Source organism: Apostichopus japonicus, chromosome 4, assembly GCF_037975245.1.
Source record: "Apostichopus japonicus isolate 1M-3 chromosome 4, ASM3797524v1, whole genome shotgun sequence".
Classification (NCBI taxonomy): Eukaryota; Metazoa; Echinodermata; class Holothuroidea; order Aspidochirotida; family Stichopodidae; genus Apostichopus; species Apostichopus japonicus.
In genome coordinates this window covers 6,132,835-6,152,822 of record NC_092564.1, presented here as the reverse complement: position 1 = coordinate 6,152,822, position 19,988 = coordinate 6,132,835, and the positions used below count along the sequence as shown (strand labels likewise).

Sequence of the window (19,988 nt, the reverse complement as noted above, 5' to 3'; positions counted from 1 at the left end):
CAATCTGTGTTGCTAAATCCTAAATAAAACTGAAAAAGCTACTCAAATCGGTTGATTTTTCATTCACTTTCATGTAGTTTACATACCAATTTAAATGATTTATTGATACCCTTGTTCGGGCGACAAATTTGAAACAGGTGGTTTTTTTTCGTTCATATTTTAAACCAAAAAATGGTTTAACAAGTCGCAGGTGTTTTTTTTTTTTTCATTTTCATACCCGTCATTTTATAGATGATGATGAAAAGAAGGTCAACTATTTGTCCTCGTTCGAGTACAATTTTTTATGAGTTATATATACATTTATAAATATATAAATATATATATATATATATAAATATATATATATATATATATATATATATACCAAGGCTTTACATAACGCCGTAACTAAAACGATATTCTATGGCTCTTTAAAAGGAAACAATTAAAACATAGAAATGAACGAAAACAGTAACAATAAAGCAAAAAACAAGACAGCAAAAAAGAAAATTACTTTAAGGCCTCATCAAAGAGAATTGCCTTCAAAGCTTTTTTATTATATACAGTGAAGAGTAACATTTAACTAATTTGTCTATTGAGCTTTAGTATGGATAACTAAAATACTACTGAGGGAAACAGTATCCTAAATACCAGAATTTGTGAAAGAACACGCTCTACCCCCCATTTATCTGCCCTATAATTGATGTAACTGCAATCAGATAGGCCTACTGTGTGTGCCTATTACATAAATATGTAATACATCCACACAATATCATAACGTGAGAGACATCATTGTAGTTATAACTCGAGGTTCTTTATCATTCATCGTCTGGTTACTGTTTAAGAGGAGGTGTGGCCATGGGGTCATTCAAGCCTCATGTAGGGTTGGGCCCAGGAGCATCCGTCCACCCCTCCCCCTACCTACAAGAAAACCTAAATTTCAGACGTCAAACTTTTATTTTGAGGCATAATTGGATCTGAAATGAAGCGTTGCAAAATGCAAACATGTAAACCACTTTTGAAGTTTTGTGTGAGGGATTGACAGTTTGAGGGTGTACACTCCTACATCCCTCCTACTTATACATCTGTCAAATTACGTCCAGATATCAGAAACAACATATATCATACTGTGCTTTTTGAATTATTAATTTATTTGACACACATGAGTGTTGAATTCAGTGCCTAGTAACACCGTCTCAAATCAAAATGTTGACCCCCTGGCATCTTTCTACAAGTGTATCCCTAAGTGCATTACTTTAACAACTAGTCCTATAAGGACCTTGTACAACCAATACGTCATTAAAAATCGACCTATAAAAAATAATTCACTATTACTTCACAGTAATTATAGCTTCATCTTATCTTGTCACGATTGTGTATATTACTTAAGCAGATATAGAAGTCCAATGTTGATGCAGTGTATCCCTTTAAATTGTTCATGCGCTGTACGGATCATACACACCATCTGTATCCAAATTTGCTTCAAGTAGCGTTCTGTGTTTAGTCTCAAAGTTTCGCAGTGAAGTTTAACATTTGAAATGCGCTTGTAGTTAACTTAAGCCAACCACATTTTGATCACAACAGAATCACAAAAACAATGTTTTGTACTAAAATCAGTGTTTGCTTGGAATCACGTGATGTTTAACACTAATATATATCTATAGCAGAACTGTCTAGGAGGTACAGTTTCAGAATCCAACGGTGTTGTTAGCTGTTCCTCAATTAAAATATTCATTAATTAATGTTTTCATTAATTATTAATGAAATTATTCATTAATTATTATACTATTATAGTATGTCTTTCATTGAATAAAGATATATAGGAATGTGTCGTTCTTGGATCAATGACAATCATATTTTGATAAATAATCAGTCCTTTTGGCAAACTTTTTTGAAAGAAATCGACGAAAGACAACATACGGGTGTTTAAAGGAACATTATGATGAAACAGAAATATGCTAGATATGCTAACCTGGCCAGAACTTTGCAACGACGTAACAACACAAATTTCAGCATTTCGTTGTGATGTTTTGGTAAATTTCTATTTGCATAACATTAATGATTTTTGACAATTTCTTTCTTCAAAAATTTCCATGATGTCACCATCGGACAACCTTCACTGAGTTTTTGTACTATCAAGCCATATCTCTTTTTTTGCGCATTTAGGTCAAGGTTTATAAATTCATAAAGAAATATAATTTTTTAGCCGAAATGAGAGATTACCATTCTTGGGGAGAGAGTGTCATACCTTGGTATATGATTGAGACCAGCAAAAAATGCAGGTTGACAAACGTGCTTGTGTATTGAGGTATTTGACAAGAAACAGTCTGATCTAGTCTGTTCTGGTCTGTTCTGGTATGTTCTGTTCTGGTCTGTTCTGGTCTAGCCAACATTCGAACTACTAAAATAACTCCGAAATATTGACATTTTCTAAATAACATAGCGTTCAAATTCTTCTAAGACAATGTGATCTTGCTTCCCCTACTATTGCTATATTAAGTTTGAGATCAAACGCAGTTTTCAAGTTCAAGTTGAGAGATATTAATACAAAACCCAATATGTCTCTTTAAAAAGTGAAACTGTCCGATGAAAATAATGTATGCCAACGACTTAACTCGTGAACTTTTAATTAAAAAAAAATTCTTAATTGAAACAGAACTTTTCTTTCTAATATGGGCTGCTTCGATATGAATATATTAAAAACAAAACCCCGACGAGATCGAGCAAAGGAAACAAGGTGACGAGTTGCCTTTTTAACGTTGTAAATTGCGACACCCATGATGCGTGACCAAGTGACGCTTTATAAAGTGCATTCTTAAACGCCAGTCTTTTGGTAGGTTTATAAAAAAAAAATTGAGAGAGACTAAAAGATGAAATAAAAATTTGGGTGAAATTACAAGCAAGCGCTTGGGCTGTTATTCACATTAGAGTGAAGTGGTATGTGACTGCTACACTAATATGGATGGTACACGTCGTCTAATTAAACTAGTGCATTCTTCAATATTAAGTTCAAAGCCGGGGTTGTCTACTGCACTTTTCTAGAGTTTTAAGGTTACATGTCAATCGTGTGTGGTCATGAAGAACACGTTCAAAGACAAAAGAAATAGCTGTAAATTTGCCTGAAGGATTATAAATTATTGTATATATGATGAACTGCAGAGGATATCAGCGTAAAATTATATCTTAATCTTTGGCAATTATCTTTCTGATAATCGTCATTCCTCTTCTTTTGTTTTATTTGTTTTGTTATTGTTTGTTTTGTTTTGGGGTTGGTTAATTGGGTTTTTTCTGTTCTTTTTTTTCTGTTTTTCTGTTATTCTTCTTGTCTCTCGCACTCACTTTCTTAAAAGCTTACTGAAACATACATTTCAAAACTCCATTTTTTTTGCTCTTATATTTCCATATTTTGTGTTCATTTTTGGACCTACTGAATTCAATAATTTGCTGTACCTTTTACATAATTGGTTATTGAAAGTTTGACATCGTAGTATATGCATCTATTTTACACGAAAGCATTTTCCGAATATTTTAGATGTATAAGCCTAAACAAAAATGTGATCTTTTTAATGGATGTCTGGTTAGATATAATGTTGAGATTATAAATCGACGGATGTTCGATGGGGAAAGTATAACACGTAAGTCTCAAGATACATCCGTATAACATATGCTTAAAAGCTGACAAGGAGTATTATTTGTATACATCATTATACACTATAAACGTCGACAATATGTTTATTAAACATTAGTATACACTTTAAAGTTGACGTCATAGGCTTAGAATAGTATTTTTTTATATCAGTATACACTTTAAAGTTGATACTCTTTTAGCATAAAATCTGTATAATACACTTTAAAAGATGACATTGGGTTAGCATTCTTTGTATTTGCACCCAATGTACATGGCTTGATCAGTTTTGTACTTTCTGTTGAAATGTGTACGAAATTATTGGTGAAACCTTTAGAGTAGTCTGATTAGCCTAGTCTACCATTATGATCAGGACTGTGTGTTTAGTATTTTCTGTTGTAAGTCCTTTCTGAGTAGTGACTGGTCATAAATGTAACACATGTTATGAAATTATAACACACATCAGTTTAAACTGATTAACGGGTACTCACCTTTACCAGTTTTAACTGATAAAACCATGAATACACTGTGTGTAGTTGACAACAGGGTTACAGCTATATTCTAAGAGAAAGGTATTTTTGTTTCCATAACTGTACATATGATATAATAGATCTTAATTTGGAGGTGATCTTTTTTATAGCAAAAACAAAATATGTCAGGCAAGCAGACATCAGCCATGCCTCGAAGGGATTAATTTAGACATAACGGCTTATGTTATAATGTCATCGGACAAGGAAAAGAAACCAACGTGTATCAGTGTATGTTATATTTTGTATTTGATGTTTAGTTCTTGAGAGATGACCGTTTCAAAATAATAGAGACGACGACTGCAATTAAAAGAAACTGCATTCTATATGGGTTAGTATACATAGATCATTAGATCCTAATTAGCAACGCTTACAGAAATATGAAGTGCACTTGTAGGGACTCATATAAAAGGAAAAGTGAAATTTATTACGAATTGAGACATGTGTTTATATATAAAGCAACTAATTATAACGAGAGCATTTCTACATAAAATAATCCTTGAAACAAAGAAGAATAAGAAAAAAAAGCAAAGAAATCCAGCACTATGGCAAGTTTATAATCTTAACCTTTTAATTTTTAATGTGTGTACTTAACTTTATGTTTTCCATTTTTATTCTACGAAAATAATTTTAAATATCACACTCGAGACTATCCTTTCATAAACAACAAAGAAAGAAAATACATAGAAAAAAAATGACTTTAATCGACAGCATTGTTGGTAAAAATATCCTCTCGTAAGTTAATATGTAAACATATTTAACCAAAATTTTCTTATATTTTTCGGTATATATTAATAATATCGAAACTGTTATGAAAACAAACCCATACGTGTATAAATCCAATATTTTACTCTTTAACAACACTTCAAAATTCTCTTTTGTTCACGTCCTTTGTCTTCTTACTTTCTGTTTTACTTTTCTATTTCGTTCTCTGAGAGATTGTCCGTTTCGTCTTCCTTTTAAGGATGAAATTTTGTAAGTTTCGTAAACATAGATTTATAAGAAATTTAGAAATCTCATCACAGAGATGTGTTGTTGGTTTCTATCCTGTAAAGCCACGCTACAGGTACAAAGGGGGAAGGAAGGGTTCAATCATATAGTCTTTGAAAACAGAATTTTTGAAATTGAATATTTTTCATAAAGTGTTCTTTACTCTATTTTTTTTTGTGTATACTAAGCTGCAATGACAATGTAGGTCACAAGCTTGTTTATACACAAATTTCAATTTCAAATAAACCGCCTGATAAACCAAACGTTGAAGAAGTTTGAAGATTTCCAGCGTGCCAGCACTAAAATAAAAACTTACGGGCGAAAACAAATCTTGACGATCATTGATCCACTGAGTCGTTAATGTCTCTAATTAACCTAATTAATTTAGATTATATATCTTTGTTTTGTTCTTGTTGCTGTTGCTCTTTTGTATAATTTCCAATTAGAATTGTTAATGTAAATGTTAAAGCTATTATAAATATTAAAAAAAAACCTTCTTGATATGACTAAATTTAGACTTATTCTCAGTTCTTGGCATATTTCAAATTCAACCATATGGATACGCACTTTTAAGCAACTTATTGGATTCATATTTTTATTTTTTTTGGAACTCTTATTCAGCCGATGGTTTTCGTGACACTTGATTACATATCCGTGAGATTATCTCTAATATTCATCGTGTGTGCCAGGCTTATAATATACAAGTATAAAGAAATATTACAGACCAAAATAGTGATTATCTTTACGGTCTTCCAAAGAACAAATCAGAGTATATCCATTTGATAGCGATGGCATCTGTTAGCTATAACCTTTAGAGGAGTATAGCTTATTAGACTCCTTTGAGTTTACAAGCAAGAGATTAAAGTTTGCTCTTCGTCGACTGTCATTCCTTTGTATAGAGATCTTTATTAAAATTCAATCATTGATCATGATGATTTCATTGCGATGAAATAATTCCAGAAAACCCGAAAGACTCTTGCAATAGTATTTAGACTTAACTAAGTCGATTTTTTTTTTCACCGATTGAAATGATAATGCCTCTTGTAATAATTTTCAAGGTCAAATGCAAGCTATTTATTTACTCGTTATTTAAGTGGCATCCGTCTGATGAGAGATACCTAGAGATTTCATGAAACAAATTTATTTGGGGATGAAATTATACACATATCACTATACTATTTTATATAATGTTTTGTTTTACACGTTTTGACGAGAAAGTTGGTTTACATGTACCTTCACCTGTTATTATGTTTGCTCTTAGAAAAATAATTCAACATTATCCCTGTGCTTCAGCAAACCTTGTTGTGGTTGTTTTCCCCTCCTATATATGCGTATAAATACAGCTTCGACCATCCACGGTCAAAACAGCACAACAGTACCGTCTGCTAAGTCTAAGAAATTTACGAAGCGCGTCAATGCTACCGGAAGTGTCCTTCCGTTATAAGGATAAGCAATATCCATCTGACTCTAAATCTCTAATGTTTTGCACACGTGCGTTTTACTGTATTTTAATATATCGTTTTCAGTGTGGACAAAGTTGACTTGCCACACACAGCTTGTGAAGGGCATGGACCGGTTATGTTCATAAAAGTTCGTCAAGAACAATGTCGTTGGTAAAAGTGCGAGTTATATTACACTATAACATACATACCGTATGCTTTAAGTTAAACAAAAGGTTACATACAAAACAAATAAGTAAGTATCTTTTGCAGCGGAAAAGAGGAAAGACAACTATATCAGAACAAAGTTTATATATTCTCCTGCTAACTTTACTTTGTCAACTAATCTTGTAGCTGTTAACTTTCTGGTTTGTAATCCATAGCTTAGCGCTCCAGTGACACATTAAATGGCAACAGTCATTCACACTTCGTAAAATACAAAAAACTTGACCGAGCGTAAATATAGCGTTTATACGTGTCCATTGCATATTCATAAAGACTTTTAACATTCAGAGAATTGATTTTCATCTGAAAGAAGATACGTGAATCATTGTTTTCTTCAATAAAATCCATTGCTCGTTCCAGTGTGTCTTAACAGTGTCGCGTGTGAACTTATAAACATTATGTTATCGCTCGTGATGATTTTACACTACCTATATAAAAATACACTTCAATTATTGTAGTGTATATATGGCTGTCATCATCCGTCCACAGACCCCGTGTTACCACATTCTTTAATTGAGGTGATAGACTGCTAAAGTTAATCTCACTTAACAGGAGACAGGTAAAATCAAAACAATCCTCATCTTCAAACACCGCAAACACGAGGCGAAGAATAACAAGTGAGTTCTACGCCAGTGGTGCGGCTTGTTTGGCCATGTTGTTATTATTGTGTGTGAAACAGCACGAGATAAACTTGAAAATCGGTCAGATATTACGAAAGCGCTTCAAGGACACCTTCCAGATAGTCATATTAACAACAAATTACAGTTTTTGATTCAGTATTTTCTATTGAGGTTTTTTTCTCCAATAAATAGGGCATAACGTATTCTGTAAAGATTTCTTTTCGTTCAATCAACATAGCTCTTTTTGGGATCTAATTGCAAAGCATATGGAATCGATATGCAAAGATGACATTTATCTCTAGTACAAATTATAAGGTACAAACATCATAAGAATATATAGAAATTAATTTTAAATGCAATGCAGTTATGAAATCATCCTTCTCATGAAATGCCACAGAAATCACAAGTTAATTCCACTTATATATGAACAGTTTTAACTATATAATTAAGTTGAGGAGATCAATGTATCCTTATCTTTCTGTACATAATATAGACAACATTTTAATAAAAAGGTAAATATGGGTCAGAATTACCACAGACAAAATATGAAAAAACAGTATATACCCCTATTTTCCATTGTTCCAAAGAGTTAGAAATATTTAAGTGTGTGCGTGCGATTTTTTCTTTAGAAGCCTATACTAAACGTTATGTGATGATTATTCTGTTTTATTTTAGTTAGTTTGATATCCTTTTTTTTTCTAATATGAAGCATGCATTTATTCCTTTTAATCTCGCAGTCCATTCAAATATTTCTCTGCGTCTTTAAACTTTGTAAACAGCGTTCTAATCTATTATGATTGTGTAACTTTAACTGTTATATCAAAAGGCCACTAGGGATGATAACACGGCTTCCTTTTTTTTCTTAGTGACTCGATTGTTAAAAACAAGCAAAAATCATTCAAATTCAAATTATGCACATACTCTTGAGGTTTCTATACTAAATGGTTCGAAACAAATAGAACAATCTATGTTGAAGGTAAAGTGGAAAGTGCACTTTGATATATCGTATATGCAATAACATGCAATAACACACGTGAAAGTTCACTTGAGAAAAATAAAGGTCAAAAATAAAATTTAAAAAAGTCAAAAGTCAAAAGTTTAAGCTCTTCTGGATTTATTTTTGATTTCTTCTTCTTCTTTTTCCTTTTCTTTTTTTTTTCTCTCAAAAATAGAGAAAGCTTAAAGCTTTCGACAATTTATTATCAACCATGTAAAATGTAATGCTCTTTAATTTTCAGACTTTACATGGCTTATTCATCTTCTTTTTCCAATACATTTTTCTTATTTTTGTTTTATCGGGTTATCTGTCAGCTTAAATACTCAAGGGAGTATGAAGCTATAGAAGTAAGTCTGTGGCTGAAACCGTATCAGGGATAAGACCGTCTACAGATCTCCATTTATCTGAATATTTTATTGGCTACCGAATATGTAAGATGAATACTGAATTACATATAATTCTTGCCATAATATCATAGTAATAATTCGAACGTGTGTGTGTGTCTCCCCCCACTGCAAATATTTCCTTACACATTTTATTATTACTCAGTGTTCAATTTCAAACAATATATATAAATGATCCCAAAGGTTATGTCATACCTTACCGACAGCATGTCGTCTCTATGACTGATTGTGCAGTACACAGGATATCGAAAGAAACTATTTAATCCTTATTCGCCCAAAAAAACAAAATACTAGACTAACTGAACCGTTCGAGAAATGTTCTCGTACAGTGAGCATCTCGTAAAAAAAATACAAACACGTCCTCTATTACTTGTAGACGTCAACATGAAAAATCGTGCAGAGAGCATCTCGTTTATACCATACCTACAAACACGTCCTCTATAACTCGTAGACGTCAACATAAAAAAAAATAATCATGTGTACTTTCTTTTATCTTATTTCTTTTTGGGTGTTTAAAAATTGATGATTTAAGAAACAAGAAAAATATTTGGCTGTTGTAAATCTGCGATTATAACATATCAATAAAACAAGATCCCAGACAAAGCGTTTGTTTTCAAGCACAACTGAATTGAATTAACTCACCCTGTTTTGTTTACCCGGCCTATATTTCCGCATCAGAAATAATCTTTAAACTTTTCACATTCAACTATATTAACAGAAAGAATAAATGTTAAGTCCGTCTTATTTTATTCCACGACATGACTGGTGGATATATATATATATATATATATATATATATATATATATCTTTATATAGATAGATAGATATAGATATATATATAGATATATATATATATATATCCACCTTTTTTTAGCGAGAAAAAAAGGATATGAAGAAATTGACTGTTACTTTTGAACGTGGATAACCTACTTTATAGACCTACTACTAGTACTACTATGTATAATAAAACCTTCCATTATATATTGCCTTCTGAGCTATAGCTACTTTATGATTGCAGACAATCAAACATGTTAAGAATCCTGTAACCAACTTTGACAGAACGTTTGCCCACCAGTTTATACGAAATTGGCATCTGATCACCCCTCAAGCAAATCTGTAAGTCACCCACCCGATTAAAATATCAAAAATCACAATAACCGCTATATCTTTGCTCGAAATTGAACAATGGTAGCGGCATACCTATCAGTATCTTTGGTGGCATTCACCCTACAAACTGCTACAGGCGGTTATTACAATACGACCAGAACAAGAAAAGAGAGAAAATATATCTTCTCAAATATTCAAGTGTAACGGGTTACCGAGAAAATATTTATTACCAAAATGAAGTTTGCGACAAGAAAGAATGATCTAGTTCTAAGTTATTTAGTCTCATACCTTTCATTTATCTTGAAGAAAGGAAAAAAAATGAAATAAGAAAACCAAGAAACGTGTTCGGGTTCTAAATTACACAAACTTTCTTGTTATTGGCCGTTGGAGAAAAAAAATAAATAATAATAATAATAAGGTCAGTGTACTGTTGTTGGACGGGACTAACCCCTAAAAACCCGATACATGGGGAAATTTTGCATTAGACTTAAATCATTCGTTTTATTTTGTGTTGTAGGCAAAAGAGCAATGTATATCATTGTTTGTGTTAGTTAAAACATGTGTAGTTTCTGTATTTATGTATGTTTTGTTTTTGTGTATGTTGTGCGTAGGGGTCTGTTTGTTTGTTTGCTAATTTGTTGTTGGTTTTTGTTTCTCTAATTGTTGTCAATTAATGCTTTATTACTTTCCTCTGCACAATATATATTTTAATGATAAGAAGGATGGATAAACTTGCTTTTTTGGGAAACAATTTAATCGGTCGTACAGTAGGGATGATAACTTATGTCGTACAATCTGCCAAATAGATGTAAAAACTATGACCAAAAATTCAGAACTCCTTTTTTTTTTCTTTTCTTTTTTGAGTTATTTATTTATTTTTGAGCACAGCACTTTTTTCACCACTCTCATAGTATTTCCATTCACAAGGAGAGTAGTGTCTTGAATGTTTTATATGATATGATATACTTAATAATAGGTCAAATTTAGCTTGATGCAATGGTTAAGGGAGCGCACCAAAATGCACAAGAAAAGTTAAACTTAATTTATTGACTGTATACTGACACTATCACCTATGTAATTCATGTAGTATGATACCTGCATCATTTCCAATGACTATGTTAATTTGTATTAGCAGTTGCTTCTTCAACCAAAACAAAAGCAATAATTTGAGATACCGTGTGGTAATTTACATTAATGTATCACGTGTGAATATTTTATTACAATCACCAAACACTTTCTAACAGTTTTACAACCAAACATAAACAGCAAATGTTTGTTCCAATTGCAAATGGAGTAGGTTACATGAGTGTATTTTCGCGACTGATGAAAACATTCACAAATATCCCAGCATGATCTTTGAGAGATCTTTTTCTTGCTTTGAAGCCTTAAAGAGTCGATGGTTACTTTATGTAAAGCGGGGGAACGGGAGACCAATAACTGGTAGCCTATACCAAAGTACTGCGCAACTTTATTCTGAATTCCGTTTTTTGCACTACACAAATTAAAACTTTAAGCGTTGACTATAGTTTTCTCCAGCTATTTCCATTTCCATGTAAATATGAAGCAAGCCAGAAAGACCCTAAATTATTTCATTTCATTTTATATTTTATGTACACTACCCTAACGGTATAACTGTAAACATCGAGGGAAAAAAATTCTCCGGTTACCAAAGCGCAAGGTGTTCATGAAGGATGCAAGCAACTTTTAATACGGTCCTTTCCTTACAGAAGACCTACATTTAAGAAAAACCGAGTTCTTGCCTCTCACTTTGGTATCATTATTTTAACTCTGTCGCTTCTCCAAGTTAGCAGTCCGCTCAATTCAGCTGCCTTCTTTCTGTCTTTTTTAAACGTACCATTTTGTTAGCCTCTTAAGAAAATCCTACCAGGATTTTATTTTGCAGTCGATAAGCAGTTTGTATGTTTGTCTCTCTTTGATTCTAAATTGAAAAGATTCCAAATTTCAGTTAAAAAGTTGAATTGGAAGCCAACCCGACGTGTAAGTTGTAATCCATAAGCCCTTGCGGGTTTCTCCCACATGCTGTGGTCGCTTAATCGTCGTAAAAATAACTACTGATTATTATTACTATTATTATATTTATTATAGTTTTCTCTAAGTTAGCTTTGTGCTGTCGAGTGTTCACAACACAATTAAGCAAAAACACAAGGTTTTAATCAATTTTTCTTTATGTTTTCATTGTGTATCGCCCGGAGAGGATATATAGTTTTGATCTGTCAACAACGTAATTTATACTGTAGTTTCTTCTTGAGAGTGGAACCATATCCCCCTCCCCCCCCCCTCTACTCTTTCCTTTCTTTTGAAATGTTTTGCTAGTTATTATCGCAGTTGAAAAAAAGCAATTTAATATGACATGGAAAAGAAAAGACGCACCTACAATTAAGCTAAGTGTAAATCGTAGATATTGGGGGGGGGGTTATTGTTTTCGAATATTAACCATAGGATAAATGGACTCGACCTGGAATAAGATAAACATGTGTTGGTACATTTTGGGGAGTTAAACAATAACTTTTCCCCGATAACCCTTCTTTGAAACCTAAACCAATAAAAATAACTAAAATCCAACAATTTATTTTTCGTCCTCAAAATTGCTATTTTACTCTATGTAAGTATAAAAGTTCGAAAAGAGATTACTTTCTGCCACGGCAAGAGTAATGATAAATGGTGAATACGATTTTTCTTTTTCTTTTTTCTCTCTCTTTCTCTCCTCTGTTGGCTTCATTCTTTAATTCATTACCAGTCATTGTTTGTCGTTGTACTGATCACGTGGTGGTCGCGTCTCTCTGAAACACTTTTGTCTCAATTTGTTCAAAAACTTTTATAAGCAGCCACAAGAGGTTTCAAAAACAATACAGAAAGGTTCCAGTGGAGCAGATGTCATAAAGTGGGTATATAGACAGATGGGATTAAAAAAAAATACATACGTTTACACCACCCACCCCCCCCCCACTATATATAGAAAGCTGAAGCTAGCAAGCTGTGTGTATACTAGCGTTCAAACCAATGTTGGACACAATTGAAGTTGCCAGCTTTGTGTTAGCCTTCCTCACGTCGGATTGGGAAATGTATCAATCATTTTAGACGTTCTTGCAAATATGGTTTCAACCGTCCATGCATGATACCAAGATTGATGACATGGGTTGTTGACTTAGCGTTACGTCCGGCAAAGGCTGCATATATGTAGATGTATATATTTATATATTAATATATATATATATATATATATATATATATATATATATATATATATATATATATATATATATATATATATATATATATATATATATATTTATATATATATATATATACATATATATATACATATATATATATATATATATATATATATATATATATATTTATATATATATATATATATATATATATATATATATATATATATATATATATATATATATATATATATTTATATATACAAATATATATAATTCTCAATATTCATTGCTTGACAACAATTGTAGATAAAGCGAGCAACGAATCACCACAAGGGAACATTATGAACCCACTTCCACCATCCTCCCCTCCCTCATCCCCTTCCCACCCTTATCCATACCCTTCCCCCTTCTTCCATCCTCACTGCTTGATTGACACATGTTTGACTTTCCTCGCTTTCTTATCATTGCAGTTTCGAAATGTGGTGAGAACGGAGGCAGTAACCAGGTGAATGGAACCAATGGGACTGGCCGCACAAATTTTACAAATAAACAGCTGACAGAACTAGAGAAAGAGTTTCACTTCAACAAATATCTTACACGAGCACGGAGGGTAGAAATAGCCGCCATGTTGGAACTTAATGAGACCCAGGTGAAAATATGGTTTCAAAACCGGAGAATGAAGGAGAAGAAGAAATTAAAAGAATGTGTGCCGTCATTCCACAGTGCTTCACATCATCCATCCTTTCCCCATGGTTTACCCCTCGCGGTGGGGATGGGGTCATACATTCCACACCCTGGGCCAGGTCAACAATACGGAACCAGTATGAGCGCCCTGGGTTTATCTAGGTCACCCGACCAAGATTTGAAATCACACGTTGCATATTGCTCTGACCGTCATAACCAGGAGACAATGTTATTAACCAATGGAACAACATAGAAAGAAGAAAAAGCCATGTTATTTTACAAACAGCGGTTCAGAATACTTTCAGCGATAGCTATTGGCTGCTGAGAGGCATTAGATAGACGGATCGACGAATGAGATTACTCGAGATATAGAATAAATTCGCCGCACGTACAACAAGTCAATACAAAATGTGTCAGGGAGCCATGTTGACTTAAAAAAATTCTGACGACGAGAAACAAAAGTTTACCGTACGAAGGAATACTTTAATCTAGTGATATGGAATTTTTATTATTATGAATTTGCATGCATGTTCCTTCAAAATATGACATATTTCTGAAGGAATGTGAACACAAAAAGTAGTTTTTCGCATACCAAGATTAAACGTCGTTCGCATGAAGTTGTGAAGTTTTGTGACACGTTCTTTTCATGCCTTCTTAACTAGACTATATCTTACGATATAATCAAATCGGGATTATCCAATTGATTCATTATAAGTGCTTTTCATAAATACTGTTATCGTGACTAAAGCTGTATTCTGCTCTAAATTCCCACACTTTATGGTAGTAACTCAACGGGCGGCGCGGGGGCCAAATGTGATCCGCGGAAGATTTTCATACGGCCCGCAATATTGCAATAATCGGGCTATACACTTTAACGCGATATGCGTCAGCACCCTACTGGCCTATACCCTGTATACAGGTATAGCCACGGTAAGATTGTGATTTTGTGGTGGAAGGGACGTTTCTACAACAAAAAGTTTTTTGTTTGTTTTTCTTAACTGGCCGTAGCATAAAAAAGTATTTAACAACCCCTGTTCTATACTAATACTTGAAAATAAGAAAATATTAGGTATACCTAAAAAAGATAATCTGTTCCTCTGATTCACCAGAACCTCTTCAGGATCCATAAAACGATGATGTAAGCTTTAAAGGTTTGCAAATGACACAATACAACAGATACTCAATTAAATGTGTGGGACATAAAGTAATCTGTTCTGGATTAAAACGGTGCATAACTCGTTAATGAAGAACATCCCGAATGGATGTAAAACTACACTGAAATGCTTGTTGAATTGATGGACATCCAAGAATGTGCGGAAATTTACTTTGCATTAGTTAGAGTGATACGGTACACAGTAAACAACCCAGCACAGCATAAATCATGAAAGCATTTGCTTGACAAACCCTGGACGTCCACTTTATAAATGTCCATTAAACATCTCTCTTACCTTAATAATGAACAAGGTAAAACCGTGTTCCTTTCTTCCTCCCCATACCACCTAACTTGCTGTGTTCAGGTATGGAATATAGCCCAAGTCACGTGACGTGGCTTGTATGTCAGTTTGCGTATAAAACTCTACAACAAAGGTCCTGAAAATCCTATATCAAGATTAAACTGTCAAAATATGTTAACTGAACAAACATATAGATAGGAATAACTCATTGTAAGCCACAAGCGTTTTTCTTTGTACTTTTTTGTTCCCTTGGCTTGTTACTTAATTATTTTGTCTGAAAACAATATATGTACATTGTATCAGTAGTTATCGATCAACGTCACATATACCTATAGTGGTTTACGTCTATCCATCACCATACCTTCCGTTAATTTCCTTCTCTTTTTGTTTAGTCGGTTTGAGATTGATTCTCCGTTTAAAAAGCAAACCGTTAATGGAAAGCATTATTTGCCAACATGAGATAGTAACAGTTGACTTTAAAAAAAAGTATATCATTGTTAAGCCATACATCACTATAGATAACACATGTTGATCAAGTTGAATCTAAAGTTTTTGTTTCAATGAATACTTCAAATCCATTGAAAAACTGGCTAATATGACAACCGTTTTTATTGTTAGGCAAGCAAAGAATGTAAAGTGGCAACTTGGTGTACAACGAGAGAGCCTTTTGTAGTATTGATGGTAAATACAAACTCCATTGTGTCATTTCAGTGAGAAGTGATCAAACTTGCATTGTTTCCACTTTGCCGGAATGTCTTTCTGATGTTAAGTTTTTAAGTACAAAGGTACAAAGATACAAATCACGAAAGATACTAATCTGAAACAGCTGTATAAACGGCGTCAACTAGTAGGAAAACTTAAGTGTCCATATCATGAAAAGTTCTAAAACGCACAGATTCAATAGGAATGAAAACCAAACGGATGTTGAAATAAAACTAAATATGGGCCGCGCTGAAAGCTTGAATTCTTTCTCATGATTTGAAACTGCTGAAAAAATAGTGATTTTTTAATTGCTTTATCGTGTCATAAAATATACTGCGAGGTTAATGTAACAGACGCGGATCACATAAAAATTCAAAATGGAATTATAAGTATACAACCTTGCGGTAAGATATAATACTAGACCTAATTTTAAAGTCTAACTTTGCCTCATAATTGCACCATTTGACGTCTATAATTTTAGTTTTACTTGGGGGATTACCCCATCCATCCACCTTGTAGATGGGGTCGGTTCCAACCCCCCCCCCCCCCCCGTCCCCCGGATCGAAACAGTTATGAAAGAAAGAAATTTAACACAAAATGATGACTGAACTTGAAAGGCATAACCAACTGCGATTTTATTTTTAACCTTTGGTTACCACACAATATGTGGGCTATATCAATGGACAGGAAACCTTATCAAGGAGCCGCTGGTGAAAGGTATATATTGGACATAACATAATATGGATCATGAGTAGACAACTCAAGTTTGTCGAAATATAAAATAGCAAATTATTCGGACAATCAAACGGCATTTGCTTAACCTATTAAAAATATATATTCTGCAAGTTTACCTAATTTATCTGGAAAACTCTTTTTAATGCAACACAGACGAAATCGATGAAATAATGACGTTATTATTCAATCAAATAACATTTATGTAATTTCAATGAAATAGATCTGTTACTTTGTTACGATAAGTACTTGGTTAAGTTAATCACATAACTGTATTATCAATTTTGGACAATATATTCATGTTTGAATAAAATTGATGATGACATTGTCCAATAAAAGAAACAATGTTTTCATAAATAATGTAAACACTTCATTAGATCGGAAATATATGTAACATGTTCCACGGTATATATTTTGAAAGTGTATAGCAAAACTCGAGTTATCACTGTAGTAAAATAACTTTTCTTTTGAAAAATACTTGTATCTATCCGAAAATTACATGCCCCCATGCATGCAGCCACATACACAATTAACTCCCGAAAAAGGGGGACGGTTATTCTTTGAGAGTGTCCACATTGATCACTCTTTCCAGACAAGATTTTCAGTCTTCAACTTAGAGTGAATCTTGCAAAAAATAGATAGATTAGATCCATTGATTCTATAGAGCTAAAACGACGTGACGTCACACATTGAAAAGAGTAAAATTCATTCATCGAGAGAGCCATAATTCTGAAATCTGACTGTTTGGAATAAAGAGGTGTGACAGTATAATTCGTGTTATAATTGGTGAGATATACGAAATGGCTCATGAGATATTCAATATAAGACAGGACATACTTTCCTAATTCCAGAAAGTGAGAATTCGCTTTATGAGAGTGTCCACAATAATCACTCTTTCGAGTAGTGTGTTTCAGTATTCTCCTAATAGTGAATTCTTGCAAATTTAAGTCTTGTATAGTGAAAGTACTCAACTATTTTTAGAGCTTAATATGCATGAAGTCAATCTTTGGTAAAGAGTAAAATTCACTCCTTTGAAACGTCATTATCGTGGACACTAACAATAGGTGAATTCTCACTCTTTGGAATTTGGGAAGGATGCCCCGTCCAAAGGGAAATTACGTAACTAGTTTTAGAGCAAAATAAACATGACTTCATTCTTTGATAGGAGTGAATTTCACTCCTTTCAAGCGTCATCATCATCATGGATACTCTCATAGGCTGACTTTTCACTTTTTGACAATTGAGAGTGAATACATAGGCAAGTTTACTGAGTACATTATAGTCGTTCAGAACGGTATAAAATGTTTGAACTTAAGTAATAAAGATCGTGTCACACTTTTTGTGAAGTAACAGAACAAGATCTTACTTTACGTTCCAAGGTGACAAACAAGTTCATTATTCAAGGAGTTATCAGGTACAAACTGAAAACCATATAAGCAGTATATTAAGCGTGGACGGTCGTAACTAGGATCATCTTCTCAATCGTACGCCGCCATATTGCATGATGTTGTGATAACCAAACGTACATAATAGAGAAACAAAATGGAGGCGGAGGCTGTATCCCAGTACGCAGACATGTACATGGTATAGAGCTGTTGGGGATTCCTCGAATGTTTAAAAGGACATCCCCTGTATCAAAATGACAATTTCCATCTGTTCTTTCTATAATCATTTTATGTCTAAAGATTTACACGATTCTATTTACCAATCAGAAAATTGATTCTAAATTATATTTGCATGTCCGGCACGTTTCCCGTTTTTGAAACTGAACTTGTCTATGTTTTACTGATATCTATTATAGTCTGCTAATGTATAACACATCGTAGTTTAAGAAAATCCTTAAAACTCATCAACTTAAATAACAATTATCAAAGTATAATTATGGAAGAATGGAAAAGAATGACATATGAAACTTCTGTCAAGAACTAATTTTATATAATTTGTTTTTCTTTGACCTCTACAAGAGACGCCTAAAAATAACACAAATACCATTTTGTTTCAGTTATATAGTCGCTATCCCCACCCTTTTTGTTGCATCACCCTGCTCAAGTATTTGCTACAGATTGCTTTGCGGTCTCATCTACAATTTCCAGACTTACTTAAGTCATTAGAGTCAACAAATTGGTTTTGTTTCGGTTTGATCTTGTGACCGCATGTGTACAATAACAAGTGCTTAAAACACGAACCATATTAGGAAAACAGAAATTTCATTTTTTCGTTTGTTTGTTTGAGGTGCAAATAGATTCTATCCCGCCGTTATCCACACATAATCAATCTTGACGACAATCCTTTGCATTATTTGAATACAACTAAAACATTCCATATACTTAATTTACTAAACTAAAGACAGGCAGATTTTTATTTGAAAGTCGGTTGAACAATCATGTTTAGCTTCATTTCTTTCTATTTTTAAGAGTTTCAGAAAGGAAGTTACTATGTGTTACTATTCTATTATTTTCTCGTTGTTTATTATAAGTATTTGACGCATGGCTGTTTAAAAAAAAAATGAATTTATTGACCTTTAAACCTTGTCCCCAACCTTCTCTTTATTTTTTCCCCTTTTTAATTTATGAAAATTAAAAAACCATCTGAACTTTCATGATGTATTTCGTTTATTTGACACACTGAAATAAAATGTATATTTCGGATGATTCTAACAGTGGAAAATATCAATTGACTTCGTTATTTCTTTTGTAGTTTCTTGAGGTTTTTTACGATTATGACCAGATTTGTCGTACAAGTACAACAGCATGAGTACCATTACCAGTACAAGTACCATTGTTACCCTTGTTTGGAGTACAAATAAGTACACAAGGCTATCAAAACGTGTACGAGTCATTAATATTTCCTTACTATCTAATCTAGACTTCCAAAATGACCCAAGTACGAGGACAAGAAGTTATTACGGAATACGAGTCCGTAATCTCTACAAGTATCGGCACGACTGTTGTGATGGTTTTGAAGGGGAAAAATGGAATATTTTAAAATCAAATAAGGCTAAACTATTATGTACTTATATTTTGTTGAAGTCAACATGCAAATATTTGCGTGCTCATGGGTTTCTAAGGGCCAGTTATACTTGGAATACCCCTAAAAATGGAGAAAATAGCTTAATGTAATAACAAGGTACATGCATACCAACATTTTTTATTTTACTTAAGGAAGAAACGTAAATAAATAAATACAAAATTCAGCTAAATTAAGTTTCACATAGGCTATTTTTGACTACAATATAACCGGTTGACCGGTCCGAAATGACTGTCTTGCGGTGATGCACGAAGCTGGGACTTTCTTGTCTTTTGTAT

At 33.1% G+C, this 19,988-nt stretch overlaps 1 pseudogene; it reads left to right on the top strand.

The window, feature by feature from the left end:
• The window catches only part of LOC139966284 (uncharacterized), a 34,461-nt pseudogene extending 15,823 nt beyond the window's left edge, over window positions 1-18,638 (top strand).
• The last annotated feature ends 1,350 nt before the right edge of the window (window positions 18,639-19,988 follow it).